This window comes from Anabrus simplex, chromosome 1, assembly GCF_040414725.1.
Source record: "Anabrus simplex isolate iqAnaSimp1 chromosome 1, ASM4041472v1, whole genome shotgun sequence".
In the NCBI taxonomy this organism is placed as follows: domain Eukaryota; kingdom Metazoa; phylum Arthropoda; class Insecta; order Orthoptera; family Tettigoniidae; genus Anabrus; species Anabrus simplex.
Window position 1 is genome coordinate 752,381,883 of NC_090265.1, and position 13,361 is coordinate 752,395,243.

Consider the following 13,361-nt stretch of genomic DNA (forward strand, 5'->3'; position numbering starts at 1 on the left):
TGTGATAAAGCGGATTCATACGTAAAATACATAAAAACTATTATGTAATGAACAGTATTACTAAGCGATACATAAGTCGCGTAGAGAACGGATCGTACACACAGGTCGAATGGAAGCAGGAGCGAGAATGAAATTCGCAAAGTTAATTGAGCGTCATCGAGAAATTGGTTAAGAACCTGTATCTTGGCAGGGGAAGGGTCAGATAACAAACAAGGAATACTAGTAGGAAAGGGAATTTTCATCCTTATGCGAGTATGGAGAAATTTACGGCGAGGGTGTAAATAGACAGGGCATTGGGAAAAAACATGATTAGAGTCATCACACACGCAGTAAGGCAAAGTAGCAAGCCAAAAACGATATTTATTTTGGGGGGTAAGAGCATGATTGAACTGTAGGCAGATTATGTTAGTGATATGTCGTCGTGAATATGTTCCCTTACAAAACCAAGGTTGCGATGGGATGGATGGTTGAAGCTGATAGTAGTAGTGGCCTTTGGAAAGTGCTGATTGACTTCATTGATCTTGCCAAGCCCGGTAGGCAGTCTCTTGTAAACACGGGAAGTAATCCATGGGAAGTATAACTACTGGGAAGGGAGAGGTGCAAAGTCGACCGGCTTCTTTAGCAGCGGAATCGGCGAGTTCATTACCTGGAATGTGAGAATGCCCTGGGATCCATACAAGCGTTAAATATACTCCATCACGTTCAAGTTGAAAAAGCAAAGATTTAACATGGTATACATACCAATTGAGAGAGGGGCAAAACATGTAAGAATATGTAAAACACTTTGAGCATCTGTATAAATTGTGACTTTGGGGAAGGAATGCTATTGGGTATAAAGTAAGACTTGTTGGATAGCAAATGTTTCGGACGAGAAAATGGAAAATGTTGCTGGGAGATGAAAACGTTCTATTGTGTGGGGGTGAAAAATATAAAAGGCCGCACCAACTCCGTGGGAATGTTAAGAACCATCAGTATATATATTCACGCCACCCACAAAGGGAGTGAGGCGTGGTTTTTTCAATGAGGGACAAGGTAGACTGGAATTAGTCGTGGATACGGAAAATAGGGACTTATTCGAATAAATTACATTAGCGATATAGTGAAAATTATCAAAAGGAAAAGAATACATAGGGAGTGAAGATATTTAAGAAGCGAAAGTCAAAAATTATGAAGGGTAATATAAGCGGTGTATATAGCGGGAAATCGTCCAGTGCGGGGAGGGCTTGCTTGATAATATTCATATAAGAGCTGTAGCTTCGGCAAAAAGGGGGAGGAGGGAAAGGAAAGGCGTTTTAGTAAGTATTTCTGTGCAAGTCTCTAGTAATAATGCAATGATAGGGGTAGTCTTGAGAACTCCAAGGCAAATTCGTAATGCACGAAATTGAAGGGTATTAAGTAACGTAAGGGTTGTAAGCGAGGCTGTATCTATGACATGGGAACAATAGTCAGAATATGAGCGAATAGTCGCTTTATATAATGAGAGGGTGGTAACGGGATCCGCACCCCATTGGCGCCTTATAACAGTTTGTAGAACTGTAGAAAAAGTCGTAAGCTTTTTGACTTAAAGATGTAAGATGTCTTTGCCATGTAATCTTTTGGTCAAATATTATCCCAAGGTATTTGTAATGGGTGGTAAATGAAATAATATGTCCTTAGAAAGTGAGAGGGGAACGATCATATGAGCGTTTGTGTGTAAAGAGCATTGCGGCGCTTTCATCGAGAGATAACCGGAATCCATTATCATGAAACCACATATATACCTCACTCACGACGTTACTTATAAGTGTGCGTGCCTCATCAATACAGTTATGAGATGTGTATAAAACTATGTCATCCGCATAAATGAGAACACGAACATGCTGAGAAATAATATTTTCAAGATCACTAATATATAATGCAAAAAAATGCCACTTAATATATCGCCTTGAGGCAAGCCACTTGACGAAGAACGACTAGCTAAGTGCTGGTATGACGATTTAATTGTTAAGTTTCGTAAGATAGTTAGGAAGGCCGCAGGTAGCCGTTTCGCAGCGAGTTTAGCCCAAAGCACATGTAATGGGACGGAGTCGTAAGCTTTATGTATATCAAAAAAAATGGCAAAGGTACTATTTTTACGGTGCTGGGCAAGAATAAGGTCTATAGTCAAAATATTAATAGGGTCATGAGTACTACGGCCTTTGAGAAATGCATATTGGTGTTTAGGGAATAAATTATATTCCATTGTCCATAACAAACGTTGTAAGTGTATTTTAAAAAGTTTTGCGCATACAGGATCCTAAGACGATGCCACGATAGTTCTCGGGATTGTTAGGAGATTTTTGAGGTTTGGGAATAGGAATGAGGAAAAATCATTCCGCTGAGGAGGGATGTGAGTGAAAAGCAGGATATTGTTGTAAAAGTGCAGGAGTATCGACTGCGCGTGCAAGGGTAATAATCGAAGCATTTTATAGGTAATGTAATCTGGACCAGGAGAGTATATGGATGCGGAATGAAGGACAGATTGCAATTCACGTAATTGGAGGGTTTGAAGGAGGGTGGAGTATTTAGAGTTTGGGGGATACTGGGAAGTTGAAAATACAGGTAAAGTATAATCCGGAGTCAATGAATGGAAATAAAAGAGAGGAGAATATCTTGTGGTATGATTCAGTGACCATTATGTGAGGAGAAATGTTACAACGTCCGGATGGCACTCCATAATTGGACGGGAGAAATATGCGAAGTGAGAGAAGATATTAATGATTTCCACGCGGCACGACGTTTTTTGTTGAAAATTAATTTAGTTTTGGCAATATGATGTCTCAACCAGAGATAATTCAGACGTGTAAGGGATTGTCGATAAGTACGGAATAAAAGTTTATGCTGTATAATGAGTTGATGGTACTCATTATCCTACCAGTGAATATATTGAAAGGGACGGAGGGCGGAGGTAACAAATGGTTTACAAGGATGATAAGTATCAAGAAACTGGGTGGGAAGGGCCACGAGAGATTGATACGTTAAGGTGCGTGCTGAGAAATGTCGAAAGTGATATTGTACGTGTGAGGAAAAGGTTTGATAATCGAAATTCCGTAAAGATCGGATATTACTAGCAGGGGCATGAGGATGAACAGGGTGGACAGGTCGGCCAATACCGTATGTAACCCAAATAGGATAATGTTCGCTTGTGAACGTGTCCGAGAGTGTTGTCCAAGTAAGCAGGGGTGTCAGACTTGAACGGCAAAAAGTAAGGTCGACTGCACTAGGTGGAGACACAGGGGAAGGAATTATCTTTGGAGAACCATCATTAAGAAGAGTCAAACCGAATCGCTGTAAAGATAAAACAAGATATGAACCACGGGGAGTATCACTAGCTCCACCCCAGGCGGTATGGTGTAAATTAATGTCACCTAATTAGAAGACATTGGGTAAATGCTCAAATTGATGAAAAAATTGCACCCAGGTGTGCTTGTGATATGAACATCAGGGGGACAATAAAGATTGACAAGGTGTAACCGGTTATAAATAATACCACCAATGAAGGTGTCGGGTGCTGGGATTTCAATAGGTAAGGATTGGAAGGGGAAAGAACGATGGATAAAGAAGGCAGCTCCATCATAAACTGGGCCATCGTGACGCATTTGATTATATCCTGGTAACTAAAATGTTGATTGGTCTGAGAACCATGTTTCTTGTTGAGCAAGAATATGAGCACAGGTTTCATTAATAATCAATTGAATTTCACTCTTTTTATTGAGTACACTCCTAGCGATCCATTGAACTATGTTGATCATAAAGAGTAAAAATGTCACATAACCGGTCACGCAGTTGGTAGATGATGTGCTTGATGGAGGGGTGATCACCTAAGGCTTGGATTTAAAGAAGAATGATGTTATGGATATCTTTCTGAAGGTGGCCATTTGGCGATAAACTGGGTGTTCCGTATGTTCGGAGGGAGTGATGGGCGAGATGACATTAGCTGTAGAAATAGAGGGTTCTGACTGCAGGGGTGATGCTGGGGGGCGTTGATACTCACAGGCGAGTTATGTGGAATGGATGGATCTCTAAGGATAGCTATATGTGCAGCTCTATCAAACCCCCGAAGGGGTTGAGGTCTTGGCGATTGCATAATAACCTGAGTAAACTTACACTTTCTCGGGTTTTCGCTGGGAGGGGTGTAGGGTTCCCTGGAAAAAAGGTGGGAATTGTTGCGGATGTTGGGTAGGATAATATATCTGGGGTGAAACTTTAGATTTTGCTTCTGGGAAAGATATGTTCTCAGTGCTCACAATTTTTACAAGCTGTTGATGTTTATGTTCGGGGCATGTAACGTGCACTGTTGGATGGTCCCCTTTACAGTGTGCACATTTTGTGATCCGTTCGGTACATTGTTCTGTGGAACAGTTGCCGCATCGGAAAGATTGTGCCGACACTGCCGGATGGTAGGACCTTAGCGTTGGCATTTTTGCAAATAATTGGTTTGAAAATAAATTGTTCAACATCGAGAAAGACAATATAAAGTGAGATATAGCGTGGCAGATGTTGTGATCGAAAGACTACTTTTACGCAGTGAGTATGTATCCAATGGAGTCATTGATAACAGCTTTACGATGAAGACGCTGTGCAGATTTGACCCTGCTATCGGCTTTGAGGTGTTGGAGAATAGATTCTTCAGTCAGGTTTTTATACTCACCTCTAATAATACCAAAAAGGAAGATATTATGAGCTAGGTATGTATGCTCTAGCGAGAATAGTTTCAAGTAGAGAATGACACAAAAATTCGTTCGCTTGAACAGCGTAACTAAATTCGACCTGGAGTCAATTTCTTCCTTTACGTGTAATTGATTTAACTGGCATATTCCTATCATTGAAAGTCGGCGTAAAGTCATGGGGTGTTATCTGCTAATGATTCCATCAAAACAATATATGGTCCAGAATGTTCCCGGGTATACACATACTAACAGGAGGTGGTGGCTTTTGACTACGTTGCACTGTTTGATTGTCAGGTACTTGGTCTTGAGTAGACTGATCGGTAGATTGATTATTCAAAGTTTCATCGTCCATGGCCACTTCAACCTCACCTGTAAATTTTCCAAGAGGACCTCCCCTCCACTGGAGGTCGCCATTACACGAAGTACTCACAGCTGAATATATGCAATAGAAACGATGCACGAACTAACACCACACGTCCACAAAATAAACAACCCAAATACGACACAACCTAATCGGTTCGAGGCGAAGTGGACACTGCGTGATCATTATACTAAGTGTCAGCCTTCTTGTTATAATTATGCTGCCATGGACACCATAAAGTAGACGGGCAGTCTACACGTTTTCACCGGTGTTGCCTAGTGTGGCGATGTCCAGCTGCTACCCTCTAGGTTCCTGTGGAGGAGGGATGGCGTGGTTTCGCATCACCAGCTACCAAGGATTCGAGGTAATCATGGATGAAAGTAGTCCGGGAACCTAACTCTTCGGCCGGAGTGAGTAGAAGGTGCCAAATCGCGGGTGAGTGGAGCACTTTTAGGTGCTGGTGATGCTGCGGTTGTGTCATTGTGGAGAGTATTCTCTGGGCTGATGCGATGATCCTGAGTGGTATTTTGTCCAGGTAAGGGTGTGTTATCAGCCAGGAGGAAAGCAGGTTTTATTTGATCAATGCTGACGCGGACAGGCTTGCCTCTTATCTGCACAGTCAGTGTCCTATCACTTGGTACTAACACTCGATGTGGGCCAGTGTATGGCGGATGTGGGGCGCTGAGGACCGTGTCATCACGTAGGTAGACATGAGTACAAGTGTTCAAGTTCCTGAAGATAAAGGTGGAATGTTGATCATGCCGTGATGCTGGCAAAGGACGCAGTCGACGCATTTGTTGGCGGAGTCTGACTACGAAATTTGAAGTGTATCGAGGCGGTTGTCTGTCGTGGCACAAAGCATTTCTCCTGAAAGTCGAATTGGTTCTCCGTAGACTAGCTCTACCGAGGAAAAGCCAAGATCTTCTTTATGCGCACTTCGGATACCAAGTAAGACAATTGGTAAGGCTTGCAGCCAAGACATATCAGGATGGCACATGGTGGCTGCCTTGAGTTGACGGTAGAAACGTTCAACCATGCCATTGGCGCAAGAATGCCAGCTGGTTGTTGGGGAGCGTGAATTCCAGTGAGAATCGCCAGGTTTCGAAACAACTGAGATTTGAACTGTCTGTCTTCGGCTGTGATGCGTTCCATTGGCCTGACCTCTGGCCAGCGGGTTAACCGATCCACTGCTGTCAGACAGTATCGGTAATTTTCAGCAGGAGGGAGTGGCCCGCTGTTATCCAGATGGACTAGGTGCAGTTTTCTCACGATTTATGTACAGGAAGTGATAGTAAGGAGTAGTTGGTAAGAGAGAGCAGGACATTTCAGGAAGAGGAGGGGTAGGACCAGGGCCTACCCATTACAAATAAAAGATATATATATATATATGCGGAACAAAGAGGAGAGAGGCGGGGTACAGTGGGAGAGCGGTTACAGCCTCACAAGGTCGACCGCTAATAGAATGGTGAGAAAGCTGCACTGTCATCTGGTAGGGATGGTTGGGGCGTCTTACGGGCCCCATGAAGAGGGCCGGTCGTGTCATCACGGGAGGGTGGTCTTTTTCTCACCAGGGTTGATGACATGGCCGGACAACAGTCGTTTATTTATTTTATTTATTTTTCATCCAGCGGGGTCGATGGGCATGACATGTAGGGACTGGGAATGACTGCTGTGGTGATCCTCCCTAGGGAGTGTCACGTTTTCGGAGTATCTGATGGACCTCGTGGCATGCCCTGAGAGTCACGTGTTGTTTTTTCTTTGTTCCTTTTTTCCTGTTTTTGTAAGTTTTTATTATTATTTTTTGTGAACACGTATTTGGGGCTGAACGCCTGTTATGTTCAAGAATAAATACAGATACAAATATCCAGATGGACGTGCTGGAAGCGAGCAGACGCTGGAGTAAAGTTACCAATTGGAGCGTTGTTATGGTGCGTGACCTTCGAGCGTTGACATGCCTGGCAGACTTGTGCCCATGTACGGCAGTCTCTTTGCATGTGGGGCCATACGAAGCTTTCTGATGCTAAATGGGCGGTCGCTCTGCCACCAGGATGACTTAGATCGTGAAGAGAGACAAAAGCTTGTCTGCGAAAAGGTGCAGTGATAAATGGTCTCGGTCGTCGCGTTGATGTGTCGCAGAGCAAAGTGATATTGGTTCCTGGTAACCAGACTTGCTGCTACCGAAATGCTGATTGGCGGTTCAACAGATCAAGGAGTTCTGCATCACCTTCCTGTGATCGTGATAAAGCGCTGAAGTCCAAGGTGCTACTGGCAATTCCGTTGATGCGAGACAGTGCATCTGTGAGTACGTTGGAGGAGTCTTCAATATGCTGAAAGTCCCTTGTGAATTGAGAGATGAATGATAACTGGTTCAGCTGCACAGGTGGAAGTTTTTCGCGACGTTGCTGGAAGACGTGAGTAAGAGGCTTGTGCTCTATATAAATTGTAAACTGCTGGGCTTCCAAAATGTGTCTAAGGTGCTGCACTGCTTCATAAACTGCAAGCAACTCTTGGTAGTAGGCTGCCCATTCGGTTTGCTTCGGAAATAGTTTCCTAGAGAAGAAGGCTAGAGGCTGCCAGGCATCGTCCACGTATTGCTGGCGGCTAACTCAAATAGCGTTGTTAGATGCATCTGTGAACAATCCCAATGATGCTTGCGGATCGGGATGCGCTAGGAGGGTAGCTTGAGAGAGGCTTTCTTTACAGGCGGCAAAGATGCGTTCCATTTCTTGTGTTCAGGGTACCTGTTGAGAGTCGCATAAACTGGATACAGCTGCGTGGAGTGGAGCCTGGTACTGCGATGCCGAGGGAAGGAACTGGCGATAGAAATTGATCATTCCCAGGAAACGTCTGAGATCACGTACAGTTTTCGGGAGAGGAAAATTCTGCAGAGCTGCGATGCGTTGCGGCAGTGGTCGTGTCCCTGCGGCGGAGACTTCGTATCCGATAAAGGTGAATCTTGGAGAAGCTAAGACTCTTGGTAGCGTTAATGAGGATGCCATACTCAGAGAGGGGGTGGAAGGGAGCTCGCAGGTGGCGCCTGAGTTCTTCGAGACTCTTAGAGAAGACTAAGATGTCATCGACGTACGCAAACGTGAAATCTAAACCAGATAGTACTTCGTCTATTAATCTCTGAAAGGTTTGGCCAGCATTGCGTAGTCCGAAGGCCATGAAAGGAAACTCAAAGAGGCCGAAGTGTGTTATGATTGCGGTCTTTGGAATGTCACTTGGGTTCACGGGAATCTGGGTGTAGGCCTTCACTAGGTCGATAACGGAGAAAATAGTGCATCCGCTGAGCTGATGGCTGAAATCATGAAGATGCCGAGGTGGTTACTTGTCAGGAATAGTCCGTGAGTTTAAGGCACGATAATCTCCGCAGGGCCGTCAGCCTTCGCCCTTCTTCGGTACAAATGGAGCGTTGACGACCAAGGACCCACAGAGCGTCATGCTGTACCTTCCAGAAGCATGGCATCGAACGCCTTCTTGACGATCTGGAGAAGATCCGGAGCGAGACAACGAGCTCGGCGGGAGACAGGTGGTCCTGTTGTGGTGCGGATGAAATGTACCATAGAATGGCGTACTTCTCGCGGGTCTCCAGATGAACGAGTGAGGTAGAAAATTACTTTAAAATTTCATGAAACGTTGTCGGTACATTGAGAGCCTTCACACTGGGCTGTAGAGCGTTAGCAGTTTGGGCGTTCACTGATAAGCCTGTGATGCCGTCCACCAAGCGTTTGTTACGACAGTCTGACAGAATATGGTAATAGGCGAGGAAGTCTGATCCTAAAATGGGAAATGCGACGTCGGCAACATCAAATTTCCATAAAATTACTTGTATGAGTCCAAGGTTCGTTTTCAAGTGCAGAGTCCCGTATGTGCGCATGGTGAAATTATTGGCAGCTGCGAGTTCATAGCTGGTCTGATGGCGACGCCCCTTCAGGAATTTGTGCGGGAAGCAACACAGATCCGACCCAGTGTCATCAGAAATTGATGTTTACTGCTCTGATCCGTGATAAAGAGGCGGTGTCCATCTGTTGGGTAACCATTTACCACCGTCACGGATTGTCGTTGGAGTTTGATGGGAAGCTACAAGGTGATTCGCATTTCTGTGCTTTTTCGCGGAAGCGGCGATGGCACCAGTAGACACCTTGTGCACCGGCTGTCGGAGAAGACCTGCGGTTGTTGCTAGGACGGCTTGGCCGATCCCGGGAACGAGAGCGTGCGCGGAAGGAAGTTTGCAGTGCTGCCATCGGGTGTGAGAGTTCATCTCTCCTCTTCGCGAGCTGGCTCACCTAACTAACTGGTGGTGTACTTACGGCGTGAACAGTGGCGGGAATTGGCACGGATGAAACCCCAAGAATTTTTTCGGCCGGGAGGGCAACCTTATCCAGCGGCCTCTCACTATGTGTTTGTAAAATGCCCTGTACCTGTGATGGCAGGCGCTGTATCCATAACTGTCCTAGAAGGTTGTCTTGTACTTGTGTGCTACCCGCGAGAGACCTAAGGTGTCGTAAGAACTGAGATGGCTTTCGGTCACCAAGCTCCTCTTCCATGAGCAGTTGACGAACGCGTTGCTCTTCCGATAGAGAAAGGCGCCGAATGAGTTTGGTACGCAAATACGCGTATGCAATTTGCGCCGGAGGGTTGATAATAATATCTTCAACTTCCGCGGCATAGCGACTGTCCAGCTGGGAAACAACGTACGCGTGTTTTGTTGCGTCTTGCATGATGCCAGATACATCGAACTGCGCTTCCGCCTGAGCGAACCATAGCGGCGGCTTTTCTGCCCAGAAAAATTGTAACTTAATTCCGACACGGTTCACAACAGTTCTAATCTGTGATGGTGGTGATTGCGGCGTTTGTTGTTGAAGTTGCTGTTGTAGGAGGCGATTTTGCTCTTGTAATTGCTGTAGCAGCTGTTGTAATTGCTCCATACCGAAGGCGGTAACTAGCGTGTGAATAGCACTGACTTTATGTAGAAAACTGTATCACACGACATCAATCACACCGTAGCCACCAAATTGTGGCTCACCGGCAATCGAAGAATAGGACAATCGAACAAGTAAAACCAAATTCCGCAGCCCAAATCCTCGACTGTCAGCGCGGCCACCAAAGAGATAAAAGGCGCTTCCCAGCGTGAATCACGCCAACTACGGAGAGAAGGGCTTCATAAAACACAAACACAGGAAGGGGAAGCGATGGGAATCTGGACGAGGCCAATAGGTCAACGATCATAACAGAGGGTGGGAGAAGTATGAGGTAGAGCAATTCACAATAATGACACTCTCCGTCACACTTAAAAGACCAAAATTTAATATAACGAAAAAGAATAAGTAGGGTGGGTGGTGCAATTAAATACATAAGAAAAATAAAAAAATATTTACTTTTAAGAAAGAGGAAAACTAATGACAAGGCTCATTTTCTGAATTACTACCAATCGTAGTCACCGTACCAACAGTTACAACCAAATTTTTTAAAAGAAATTCAACAATATTTCCCAGACAGACTTAACTTCAGTTTGACTTAAAGGTTCTTTACAATTTACTGTTCATTACAATTTGCTTGTTCGAGCTCGAAACCATCTCACTTTAAGGAAGTTATAAGTTATTAATAACGTAGGTGCATCTGTTTGTGGGTACGCGCGTACCAATAAAATTACCCAAAATAATAAATTATTACATGTTTGAAATTCCTCAGTGAACACGGGAGCGTTTCAAATTAAAACCTTCAACCGCTTCCCCTAACAGACCGACAATGTCCTCAAGAAACATTAAGGAAGGCAAAAAGATAAAATTAAGTGCCCACATCAAAAGGAAAACAATGAATGAATGAAGGAAATCAATAAAAATAAGGTAGCACAATAATATAGAAACAATTAAAACTCATCGCGTGAGCCAGTTCATCACATCAACAACATAGATACGCCATACAACAACGAACGTCTGCACAGCACAAGGCAATGCAAAACTAATCACACCGTTATCAGAAAAACAAAAGATGGAACATACCCCAACAATGGAATTAAAATAGAGTGCAGCTTTAGATCAGTAACATTAATCAAAATGTAGAGAAAAGAAGATTTCAAAAAAAAAAAATTAAGAAAGTTAATTTAAAAAGAAAATGGAATTAAATTTAATTCGTCACAAAGCACGCTTCAGTATTCACTTGGGGTTTAAAAAACGTAACGTTACATTAATCTTAAATTTTCAAACGCCCTTAGTAGGGTAACTATACAACCAAACTACATAGATAGTAAATACTTTCCATTTGATTTCTTTCCTTTCCACGGGAAAGAATTTTAAATTAATAACAACAGATGCAGTGATTTATCTTGTCACAGCTTCTGTTAAAAGAACAGGTCGTTTTAAAACACACGGTCTCGTGACGTGTCCTTTCAATTTAAATTACACTTCGCCCTAAAATAACACAACAGCTTGGGCATTGTTAAACCTTGCGGAATGAATAAATTTCTTCAGTCAAAAATAAAATATAATGTTATACGCCGAGCCGACATTTTGAACTTCATTCGCCTGAACTTGACGAAGCCACACTCTTCAAACTCGCCGAGACAGTTTATAAAACATATAAGGTTGGACTTACCGAGGTGATGACGCGTTTTCACATTATCAACATTTTTTAAACTTACATCCGAGGCGACGTTATTCATGTATTAAGGCATACTTCGGTGTGAAGGGAACGGTTTCCATTCACCTTTTCTTTTAAATTCCACACGAACAAATTTCCGGTGTAGCGGTGATTTCACATAGCCTCAAAATAATTTCGCAACAGCCTCACGCCACAAAGGTACATACCAGGGTAGGGTGGTAAGTTGAGTTTTAATACATAGGTAGATACAGGTAGTGACTGGCGAAACATGACAGTTCACACACATCGTTGTTTTAGAATTGAAGCATCACACGGCAGGTATTCAAGAGATGGAAGTTTTGACAGTCTTTAGCCTTATGTTGTAATGGCAATAGCACAAAGTCAATGTCGTCGACAGGATTTTTAGTGGCACAGAAATGATGAATACGGTGGGGCCAGTACCATGTTCATACTGCCAAGCAGATGTTGTTTACACACAGTCAATGCGAGCACAGGCAATGGCTACAGTCATACAGCATAATAGAGTGGTAATCTAGCCCATACTTCAGCACACATGGAGGAGTTTACATAATTAAATTACGTGCGCACATTGCTGACACAAAACTGAAGGGGTAGACATACCATGAGTAATACGAGTACATAGCACCGGGGATCATCAATCGGTCAAAAGACATGCATGCCTTACGGACACTGTTCATTAATGTCAGTTCACCACAGTAATATTAACTATTCGCGAAATGCCTTAGATCACACTGAGGTCCAAATTTTCGCTACACTATACCACAAAAGAAATTAACTGGACGTATATAACTATAATTACAAGGAGTTTACAATAGTGTATTTACAATTTATGATAGTACATAGTGTACTAAGTTCGGTTAGCGCAGGTGTAAGCCTTTCACTCTCATATCAACGTGTTACTGAGAAGCAAGGGAGGTCTCGAAACACTAGTACGTTTACAACAAATCCCCAAGAGAAATACGCTCTTATCCAGTTAACACAATTGTTGTTGATGTTGTTGTTGTTGTTAGTCGTTTAGTCACTTTCGACTCTCCGTGACCCCATAGACCAAAGTGTGCCATTTCTTCCTGTCATGAACTATTTTCCAAAGTTTTTCTAAATTGAGAGCCGTGGCTTCCTTGATGCCATCAATCCACCTCATCCGTTGTCGCCCTCTGCTCCTGTTACCATCAGTCTTCCCCAGCGTTAAGATCTTTTCCAGTGAATCATGTTTTCTCATAATATGACTGAAGTACTTTAGTTTTTGTCTGAGTATTTGACCTTTTAGTGAACAGCCTGGGTTGATTTCCTGTAATATGGACTTATTAGACCCCTTCGCAGTCCACGGAACTCTAAGGAGTTTTCTCCAACACCATAGTCAATTAAAGTTACAGCAGCAATAGAACACGGTCGCACATTCTGAGGAATCACTCGTGTGATTACAGGAGAATCACAACAACCAACCAGGTTAGGGTTAAAAAGACAATACTAACTGAGACGACCACTACCGGACCAGACAGGAAAACAGGAAATATGACAAACATTCATGCTTAAAGCACAACTGATCCCTAGTCACAGTACCAATAATGACACAACCCAATAGCTATGTGGTCACACCAGCATACATCATGAAGCAGGTATCAAGACAACAGCCGACACGTATAGACACAAGAACAAGCTGAAATAAATTTATGATTAGCAACATTTAC